The 9,297-nt window shown below is 52.0% G+C and overlaps 2 long non-coding RNA genes across 2 annotated transcripts; both read right to left on the bottom strand.

The window, feature by feature from the left end:
* Nucleotides 1-4,991: 4,991 nt before the first annotated feature.
* Nucleotides 4,992-5,906, bottom strand: LOC119112546 (uncharacterized). Its single transcript, XR_005095739.1, has 3 exons — nt 5,843-5,906; nt 5,443-5,514; nt 4,992-5,046 (listed from the first exon to the last, which is right to left on the bottom strand). It is a non-coding gene; the product is annotated as an uncharacterized LOC119112546 (long non-coding RNA).
* Nucleotides 5,907-6,235: 329 nt separating this feature from the next.
* LOC119112545 (uncharacterized) lies at nt 6,236-7,380 on the bottom strand. The gene is made up of 3 exons (XR_005095738.1): nt 7,262-7,380; nt 6,700-6,826; nt 6,236-6,429 (listed from the first exon to the last, which is right to left on the bottom strand). It is a non-coding gene; the product is annotated as an uncharacterized LOC119112545 (long non-coding RNA).
* Between the last annotated feature and the right edge of the window lie 1,917 nt (nt 7,381-9,297).

A 9,297-nucleotide genomic window follows, 5' to 3' on the forward strand; every position in this document is an offset into this window, starting at 1 on the left:
CCCGCCACTGACGGCCATACAGCCGGCCGGGCTCCCATGCCTAGCCTTCCGTCCGCTGCTATCAGGGGTGCTCACAGCCAACCCGACCGAGATCGGACGGGCACCGCGGGGAGTCGAGCCCCGACCCGGCCGCAACCCAGCATGGCCACTCGGCCACCGGAGCCCGACCACCGGGCCGCTGTCCCAGCCGGTCCCAGCTGACCTGGCCTGTTTCCCAGCCGGCTGGTGGATCTCGCCGCCCCATCAGCCCCTGCGCTGTAAGCGGCCAACCACAGGCGGCCGCTGTCGCAGTAACCACGCATCGCCTGCAACAGAACAACACGACATTGCTTTCAATGAGTATAACCCACATGAGAAAAAAACCTAAAAAGGACATTATCATGTCAGGAAGCTCGGCAAAACATGTAAAAACTAGATATGTATGGCCGCAGGCAGGCCAAGCCACAGGACATGGCAACATAATTTGCCAAAGCAGATCTTTATTGGGTGTATGCGGAGCAAATGAGATGATCGTTTCTTTGCTATCAGAAAACAGATATAAGCCAAAACTTTGGATATAGGCAGTCATGGTGCCTATTAGAGCGGTGAAAAGGGATATTTTTTAGGGTATGTTATAACTGTCAGTCACAATGCCACTGCCCGCTGTGAATGAACATGACGCCCACAGAGTATACATGAATAGGGAGCATCCCGTACAGACATAGACGCATCCAGATTTCTCCATAACGGAAGAAGAGAAACGTGATACAATGTTCGTAACATAAACGTTCTTCTTCTTGCTTCTTTTGCTATGCTGTAATAACCACACTCATGCCGCTTTGTCACGGCCTAACCGGACCGGCCGCCAGAGCTGGGAGACTAGCTGTCCCGCCGGCCACCGGCAAGTGGCAGAGCGGGGCGGGACAGCGGCCTGACCGGCCACCAGAGCTGGGAGACCAGCTGTCCCGCCGGCCCCCGGCAAGTGGCATAGCGGGGCGGGACAGCGGCCTGACCGGCCACCAGAGCTGGGAGGAGACCAAGCTGTCCCGCCGGCCCCCGGCAAGTGACAGAGCGGGGCGGGACAGCGGCCTGACCGGCTCCGGGTCTATGCACGCCATCACGCCCCCAGCTTACGTGAGGTTATCCACTGATCCGTGACGTTCAGCTTGGACGCCGCTGCACTAATAGCCTTTAAGGTATTACCGAGAAGATGTCCCGTGCATCGCAGACCTTTGTCCACTATGTCACAATGATTTGTGGACTCCCACATCACCTGACAGGGAAGTTACCAACCACGCCCGTCAGTGAAATGCTTTGTGCAGCCCAATAACATCACTTTACATTGGTGGAGATTAAATCACCAACAGGCGTTGCGACTTCGAAAGAAAATAGAGCAATTTTCATTTCGTGACCGTAATAAACGTAATCCCAAGGATGCAGATGTTAGGGGTCTGGCAACTGTGAGTTGAAGAGCCCACCTTCACTATTTCCCTTACCACCAAACCTCTCCATTCTCTCTAACAGACCAAACAACATCAAAGGGATCGAACCGTGCTGTAATATCAATCACAAAACATGACACAATACTGTAGATTACGAAACTGTACATGTCTTGAACTGTACGTGAACTTACTTAGCCATCAATAAACGACATCGTTACATGTGGCCCCCGATCAGTCACGTCGGATCACGTGTGTGAAAATAACCGCTGCACTGGCACGCTTAGCTACATCAAGGACTTAACAAGCCACGTCAATGTGGCTCGTGCTCGTGCCGCCTTGAATATTGTCTTTTGGCCAGAATTCCAAAGCCACAAAATATGTGCCGTTCGGGCTTACATCGTGCTGCCTTCAAACGATCGGAATTGGCCACAGACATTACACATAGATCCTCCTCAAGCTGTCTATTTCTTAACAACTGAACTCTGTTACACTTCACGCCGCACGAAGGAGACGAATACTCCCCAAACCCAGTATCTTCGTTCTATGCGACGAAGCATGCGATCACTGCCCAATGTATAGATATAATAGTGAACTCGCGAGCTCACTGGTGTATCGCTGGAGAAATGCGAACAAAGCGCGCTGGCAGTAATGACGACCAACGTCCGCAAGCACCCAACGGCCCTAGGAGGCTGAGCTGTCCGAGCAGTCCCTACCTAAGCAGCCACTGCCGCTATGGTCGGCCCCAGCACAGCGAGCCAAGTTGAGGCCACACGCTGACATGAGCGCTGCTGGCATATTAGGCTGAAAAGATCATTGCTTTTTTCAAACCGCCCGTTCTCAGTTTCCCCAGCATTTTACGCGGAAATAGTTCCACCTGGTAAAAAACCTCATTTGACGAATTGTTTAATAATGTCTTATATACAATAATGTCCCCCTACGGCAAGAGGCCAGTCGCTTTAATGAAAAAGTACGGAACGAAGTTGAGACAAAGATGAGCGATACCGAATAGCACGCCGATAGGAGCAAGGGCGAGAAGTCCTAGAGCGAGAAGTGGCCGGGGCCAATTCTCTAGGCCGGGGAGTCCCCAGTCATTACTCGTGGTCGGTGAACAGCCAGTTTCAGTAAGTGGCGCTGGCGCTGACAAGAAGGCGACACTGAGACTTTCCAAGCGCGCCTCGGTTCAACGTCATGCGGCAGAGCAGCGAGCACCAGGTGAACAACGAAGCGAACTGGTGTTCCTCTGCAGTCACTCAGTCCAGAGGCCAACAAGACCAGCACAAGCCCGGCGTCCGTCTCAACACCAACGTCAGTCAGCTGCAGCGTAAGAGTGACGAGCAGCGTCCTAGAATTGCCGACCTTAGATGTAAAGCAACACCCTATGAGGAGGAATTTTTCACTAATTTGCCGAGTGACGACGGATCTCGTCGAGAATCTATGTCTGCTGTCGTAAAAGTAACCGACAGGGAACTCGTCGAGGAACTGTGTCTGCTGTCACGGAAGTAACGGACAAGGAATTCGTCGAGAACCTATGTCTGCTGTCCTAAAAGTAGAGGACAGGGAACTCGTCGAGAACTGGCCATGAAGACCTGTGGAAAGAGACACTTATAGTTGAACCACGCTGGTGAGGGTGCAACACGCACGTGGTTGACCCTGACAACACTAATCGGTCCGGCGCCTGCCGAACAGTCTTTGTGCATACCCGGTCGCTGCTGGTGGCGTCCGGTGTGAGCAGCGCCGGCCGCTCCACTGATGTGAAGTGGAGCAGCCGCAGCCACAGCTTGCTGCTGACAGCCGTCTTAAGCGTCGAGGTGGCCGATGTCCTGAATCTGTAATTCTTGATGAGGCCACGCTCTTGGCCATCGAGGTCGACAGTCTACAGGTGTCTACACACATAGTGGTTCGTTCAAACCATCACTCCGACAACAGACACGACAGACAGGAGAACAGTCGACGCAAAACGAATGGCGCGCAACAGTGAGTCATCGGCCATTAGCGAACGGTGACGGTGGCGCGTAGGACTGCACAGTCGGTACGCCAGCTGTTGATGGCACTTACCGGCATGCGCGGCAGCCACGCCAGGAGGCCTGAGTTGTCACAGTCGAGTGTGACGTACGTGATCAACTGGGACAGGCAGCGGATGGCCGATTTAAATACCCCGGCTGTCATCATGTGCGCTCTGTGCCGTCTTTGCAGCCAGCCGTCGGGCCCCTCCATGGCCAGCTGGGGGCCGACGAGGGCCGCCATGATGTGAGACATCATTAGCTGCTCCGCACGGCCGCCTGGCAGCAGCTGTGGCAGCAAGAGACGGAGCTGCAAATGAACCTGCATTAGGCACTGCAATTATGTGACAGCACGCCGCCAGCACAATTCTGAGCCCCGCTGCATGGGACGGACAAGGCGGACGAAAATGACACAAGATAACACGCGAAACATGAGTGACCACAGATGACAGCGAGCAGATGGGAAGCAGACCGGCATCGGTGGCACTTGCCGCGCGCATGTGCCGCTGCACCTTCTTCCGGTTGCAAAAGCCAACCACGCAGGGTTGTAACGAACTGGTCCGAGGTGGTCTCCAGTCCAACCAGCGGCTAAGCAATGACAGAAACAATGGCGCTGGTACCTACCTCTTGACTGCCTGCCAGGAAGTGGGCCCGAACGTGTCGTGATATATTCACCACAACCGCCGGGCACTGGTGCCGCCCGTCGGTGGCACCGAGCAGGCAGCGCCAGCGGGCCTGGGTGCACTTGGGCGCTGGCGGAGGGCAATGGGCCGCGGCGGATCGCGGGCGTTTAGCCCGCAGTACCGCGCGTGCGGCAAGCTGAAACACAAACAGACTGCTGGAAAGATAAGGCCGACAGCACAGCTGTGGACATGCGCTGACGCATCGACGGCAGAAACACGCACAAACGAGTGAAGGCAAAGCAAGCAGCCACACACAGCATGCAATTCGTCGCCTACCCTCGGGGTGCACCATACTGATGTGCCGTTTCAGGATGGCGTACGTCGTGCCTGCCGCACGGCGGTAGGCGCGCACGGGTGCCTGTGGCGCTTCCCAGCGCCGCTGCGTGCAAGCCGGCCCTGCCGCGGCTTGCACGCTGTAACACAGAATCACCCGTTTGACACGGGTAAGCACACGGATATGGCAGCTGCGGCAGAAGCACATTTACAACCAGTCCGCCGTGAGATACAGAGAGGACAATTAGTGACGTACTAGGCCGGACGTACGCTTCCGAGGCCTCCCTCTCCGCTGGCGCTGGTGATGTCGATGCCGACGAGGGGGACGAGGACGGCGCCCAGTCGGGGTCGGCGTCCGCCGCCGGTGGCGTCTGGCTGTCGGCCAGAGCTCCCTCTGATGGCAGAATTAAGGGCTGAGTAGTCTCGTACAAAAACGGGAAATAAACATGACAATAACAACTGCATCTCAAGTTCTACGATAGACGGCTAGGACAATTAAAACATGCATACATAATGACAATAACAACTGCATGTCAAATTCTACAATAGACGACTAGGAAGAACTTGAAGTAATGACGCCATTGAACACGCTTACCGTGCTCAATGGGAGAGTCGTCAAACACGGGGGCGACCAGGTGGACGGCGGCGGCCGTTCGTCAGCAGCCGGCTCTGTGAGCAAATAGGCACGCTTATGAAGCAACTAAAAAAAGCATACCAGCCAATAATGGATGGTCAGTAACCCTTTTAAATGAAAAAAATATATCACATGTGCCATAAGTGTTGGCCATCGGATGTCTTGGCAGAAGGAAAGGCTGACTAGTCGCATACCGGAAAGCGGAATAAACATCGAAAACATAGAGCAACTACTTTAAGGGCAATGACTATCATACATGAAAACAGCGGCGCATGAAACAAACGGTTCCTTTTTAACAACTTTCCAATTGTCTAATGCACCCACAGCGTACAATATACATACCTCAATGAGCATACACACAATAGCAAATCAACGTACTGCTACTAGACAGTTAAAACATCGAAAGAAATAGTATCATCAGACATACTTACCATATTCCATAGGCAGGTAGTCGTCGAGGAGACACAGGCTGGGCAGCGGTGGCCATTCTTCGGCGGCCGGCTCTGTGGGAACATGGACAGGCATAACAAACATGTCAATACAGAACAAAATACCCAAACCAAGAACAACCGATAACTACACAACAGGAAAACATGACATAACGCGAAATCAGTGAGGCAGGCATGCACTCCAACGATAAACACCAAAAAGCAAGCACCGTAAACGAGCGAGGATGGATGACGGGCTTAAATGAAAGCCTTCAATGTTTAAATCATTGTGTAGCCTGCTAATGAACACACGATATATAAACACACACAGAAAGAGGTGCGCAAAAGCTGTCGTCGGAGAATATGCGGCACGAAACAAGAGACATAGTTGTGATACACTTACCGCAGTCCATAGGCCCGGGAGGCGGTCTGAAGACGGAGACGAGCTGGGGGGAGGGGGGGGGGGGCGACTGCGGCTCGTAAGGGTCAACGCCGCCTTCTCCTTCTTCTGGTGCTTCTGCTTCTTCTCCTTGCGTTGCTTCTTTTTCCTCTTCTCCAAGCCCCTGTCGGCCGAGTCAGCACAGTGGCGTCGTCGCTCACAGTCAGCACGCTGCAGTGGCCGCTGCCAGGCTGCCAGCCGCTCCACCATGGCCTGGGAATTGCATGTCATAAGCGAACGGTGACGGTGGTGCGACAGCCGGCACAATCGGCACGCCAGCTGTGGAGAGCACTTACCGGCATGCGCGGCAGCCACGCCTCGAGGCCCAGGTTGTCGCTGCCGATGGCCACATAGGTAATCAACTGAGACAGGCACCGGATGGCAGATTTAAGCGTCCCGGCTGTCATGGCGTGAGCTCGTTGCTGCCTCTGGAGTCAGCCGTTGGCCTCCCCCATGGCCAGCCGGGGACCGGCGAGGGTTGTCATAATGTGAGGCATCATGATGTGCTCAGTCCTGCGGCCTTGCAGCAGCGCCGGCAGCAGGAGACGGATCTGCAAACAGAGGCTGCATTACGCACTGCAATTACACGACAGCCGGCCGCCAGCCTCATCTCGCTCTGGCGATGCAGCCATATCCGTACCCGAGCAGCTATACCTTAAACAGCGACTCGTTGCGGCGAAAAACAATTGAATGCCTTTTATGTCAGAATCGCTACGTATCTCTAAATAAACACGCGATATAAGAAACGCATACAGAACAGCGCTCATGAAATGTCAACAGAACGGCCGTCACATAACACGATATAATCATCATACACTTACCGCACTCCAGGAGTCCGTGCGGCGGGTTTGCAGCCAGAGGCGGGCTGGGCGACGGCGGCAGCGGGCCGTCACTTCAAACGTTCTTTTTTCTCCTTCTTTAATCACACGCTCTTCCCGTCCGGTCCGTCTGTGAGCAAATAAGCGTGCTCTTGAAATAGGCAGGTACCAAACACAGCGGCCAGCAGCGCACAACCAATAAGTACCTTTCTTGAACACATGACATAACGGCACATTAGTCATACTTGCATGCAATTTACGTGCACACGTCACAAAACAGGCACCGTACACGAACGTGGTTAAATTACGGCCTTAAACAAATGCCTTCGAAGTTTGAATCACCTTGTAGCCAGCTAATGAACAAACGATACACAAAACTGTAGAAAAAGTGGGCATTGCCTATCGTAACATATCGGTTGAATCACGGGTTTAATCGAATGTCTTTCAAGCATGGATCACTTTGTGAACAGCTAATAAATAAACGATGCACAAAAGACATGGAGAAAAAGCGCGTATAAGCTATCGTAAGAGAGCACATGAGAAGGAACAAAATGATCAAACACACCAAACTCGATAGTCCCGAGCAGCAAGCTAGGCGACGGCGGTGGCGGGTGGCTGGAACAGCTCTTCGCTATCTTCCAGGCGCCTTTTAAAAAGGCGCCAAGCCACGTCGCTGTCTTCTGAGCTCGTCATCGGTGGTTTCTTTTGGTAGTTCTGTCGTGTCTTCTTTTGGCCCTCTTCTCTTCCCTTCTTCTTCTCGTCTTCTCCGGTGAAGAGTGTGGGTGCGGCGTCATGTGTGCCCGCCCAGTGCACTTGGTGCCGGGACCGTACCGTGCGCCGCGCACCCGGTTGATCAGAGACCGTTATGTCAAGCCTAATTGCGTTTGTTACATGCTTAACACTTGAAACCGGGACAATTATCATAAAATGCCTTCATTACACCTGCCAGTGTCCGTATAGCCGCATGTTTGATCTATACGATAGCTGTATGTTTCGCAATCATAACGAAGTTAAATCTGGGGGCAATTGGTCACCATGGTGGTAATTGCAAGCGAAAAACGACAAAAAAGGTCATGCCTGGGTTAGGATCATCCCAACCGACGATGTCGCGCCACACCACGTGACAGTACCACGTCACTGAGCCACGCCCACAGTGGCGCACTGTACGGTTGATTGTAACGCGTAGAGGGGAGTTGATACGGTCAAACTTATTTGAATACCAACGGGCGATTTTACGCGCGCTCATGGGCTAAGGGGCGCGAATACAGACTATGGCGGCTGTGCAGGGCACGTTGCATCCAGTCGACATAAATTAAAACGCGTCTTAAAGCAATCAGACACATTACGATAGGCGCCTTAAAACCCGGTCCTTGTTGGGTAACGGTGATAAGTTCAGCAGGATTTCTAGCGTCGCAGCCATGATTAACATGCTTGCTGGCGTTCGCTGGCGTTCATCACATTTTAACATGCAGCGCAATTTTGCCGTTATGCTTTGTAATGCGTTTGTAACGGTTTTCCCTTGTTCAGGTGGATGTGGGTTCTTTTTATACTAAATTGATTAACAGTTTGGTTTACTTGGACACAATCCCATGCAAGCGAGACGGTGCTGGCGGCCCCGCCCTTCAACAATTGCAACGAACGCTCTTTCCATTGCGGGAGTTGCATACACAGCCACGTATCAACCCTGCACACCATTCATCTACAGGATAGGCATTTAGCCATAGCTCCCAACGCAGCTCTAACTTAAGTTGACTTAGTGTTATGGCAGGACTTTGATCCAGACTGGCCTTAGTGACCGGACAGGATTCTTACATTACGTTTAAACTGTTATGTAGACGACATACTGCCATCACTACCGACATGATCGCAGGGCTTCGCAGCTGGTAAAGTGCACTTGCGAGTAACATTATGCATATGAATGAAGCAGTGTTAAAGCTTTATTCCTCAAAGAGCACAGAAGAAAAGGAAGAGATACATGTGGCATTTCGACAACATACCTTTATCTAAAAGAAAATCGGTAACAAATTAAAAATGACTGCCGATCCTATTCAACTTTTCAAGTGTTTTTTTTTCGAGGCAAGCCACAGTTTTTACAGATCACTAACATGCAGGGGATCACACAAGAAGCAATTGTCGATCATTTTTTTATGATACAGTGCACATCTAACTGGGAATTAAAATACACGAAAAATACGTGTGCATGCAAATGAGTTCAATTTAACAGGCAGCACGCATAACACATCATTCACTTCCGCAGGCGATTTCAAGTAAATAAGCATCTCGCATCACACATCACTTTTACATGCAAACGACTTCAACTAAACAGACATCGTGTATCAAGCGTCCCACCAAGCGATACATGACAGCGAACTTAAGCCAGGATGCATAACACGTCAAGACACTAGTCACATTCACATCATCGTTTATGACGATTCCTGAACTTAAAGACTGGTCGCCAACTTCTCATCAAAATAGATTCACCATTTCTCCTGTCTGGATGATCTCGTGCTTTGAAGATAACTTTGAGCTTGAAAAGGGTTAAAGAGTCCATGCTTCCCTGGATTTTAGCCTCAGCGTGTTCTCTCAAAAGATGGTCGCCGA

The sequence above is a fragment of the Pollicipes pollicipes genome, unplaced genomic scaffold (genome assembly GCF_011947565.3).
Source record: "Pollicipes pollicipes isolate AB1234 unplaced genomic scaffold, Ppol_2.1 Scaffold_7261;HRSCAF=8764_pilon_pilon_pilon, whole genome shotgun sequence".
NCBI lineage: Eukaryota > Metazoa > Arthropoda > Thecostraca > Pollicipedomorpha > Pollicipedidae > Pollicipes > Pollicipes pollicipes.